At 39.8% G+C, this 1,315-nt stretch overlaps 1 protein-coding gene across 1 annotated transcript in view; it reads right to left on the bottom strand.

Moving 5' to 3' along the window:
• Positions 1-400: 400 nt before the first annotated feature.
• The window catches only part of LOC138006530 (heme A synthase COX15-like), a 15,824-nt gene continuing 14,909 nt past the window's right edge, over positions 401-1,315 (bottom strand). The window contains exon 10 of the mRNA XM_068852918.1: positions 401-1,315. This exon is cut by the window's right edge and continues 523 nt beyond it. The gene's annotated coding sequence lies outside the window, so the exon portion shown is untranslated.

Here is a 1,315-nt window from a genome sequence, read left to right on the forward strand (position 1 = left end):
TTAAACTTTTGTCTGCAAAAGTAAATCGCAAAATCGAAAGTGACAACGAATTCAGGGGGTGCCGTGATCAAGTCACCTTGCACGTTTTCTCGCGAAACAAAGGATAAACCTGTGTCGAAATGATGGCAAGACACCGGGTTTTTATTTTTGTTAGTTTGGGTTTCTTTCTTTCAAGTGTTATAAAGAATGACAAGAACGTTGCGAATTCAACACAAAGATCACAATTGCTTAACTCTTGAGGTTGACCATTGTTTTTTCAAAGTCAAAAATTTCCTCTCCTAAACGAGATTATTTATCACCAGGTAATTCCATCGTTATGGAAATAGCAGCTGCTTTATCATTCATCAACGTCGGATTTTTCTTGCCGATTTTGGGGCTAATTTTGTTGAAACTCGAGAACTCTTCCAACAGACCTGTTTATTTTCGTGATTTATGCACGCGCTGCGGGCCTATTGGCACCACAGAATTCTTACAACCCAGTGACATAGTGTGTAGTGCAGTACACTACCAAAAAAAAACACAGTTTCACGCTGCAGAAAGAGTCGCCCAAAGGAAGCCTTTTCTGCGAGATATGTCCAGGTTTGCACGCAAATGCGACAAAGGCGAATTTTGCGAAAAATCGCAAAAATTGCAGAACACTGGAAAGCTAGAGAACGCTAGTCCCCGACTCGCAATTTTCGCAGAAATCGCGAGTCTAAGTTGGGGACTGGCCTTCTTCTTTTCACCTTTCACGATTTTGGCGATTTTTCGCAAAATTCGCAATTTTCGCATTTGCGTACAAACCTGGAAATAAGTGTTTTCTGTGGAGGAGTGTCACGTTTTCTATGGTTTTGAATCTGTACGGGCAAACTTATGTTTACATTTCACATTAAAAGTTAAAAAGAGTTCTTTCTAAGTCATTTCATTACCTTTCTATCTTTCGCTGTTGTTTCTCTTTTGACAACTAAAAAATATGGGTCGGTCGGACGGCGGTAAACAGAGAAAAAGAAGGGGGCGGACAAAGTAAGGAAAAATGATCACTTGCTACTGATAAAAAATAACAAACAGGTCAACATTTCACCGAGTAATGATTTTTTGCCACCACAGAGAAATAACACTAGGAAAGATTTACAGTAGCAAAAAAGACGATTTTCTCAGTTTTGTTTCATGTGGTGTTTTTTTTGGAACAAACGAAAGATGCTAACCTCGAATCCGTGGAAAAAAGAGAGGGAGCCTAGTAGCACACCAACATGGCCGCCATGATTTCATTCTTTTCTCTGAGTCCTCTCAGGCCCGGAAAATTTGGACTGAAGTACCATTTGTATATCTTAAACAG

Source organism: Montipora foliosa, chromosome 6 (assembly GCF_036669935.1).
Source record: "Montipora foliosa isolate CH-2021 chromosome 6, ASM3666993v2, whole genome shotgun sequence".
Taxonomy (NCBI): Eukaryota; Metazoa; Cnidaria; class Anthozoa; order Scleractinia; family Acroporidae; genus Montipora; species Montipora foliosa.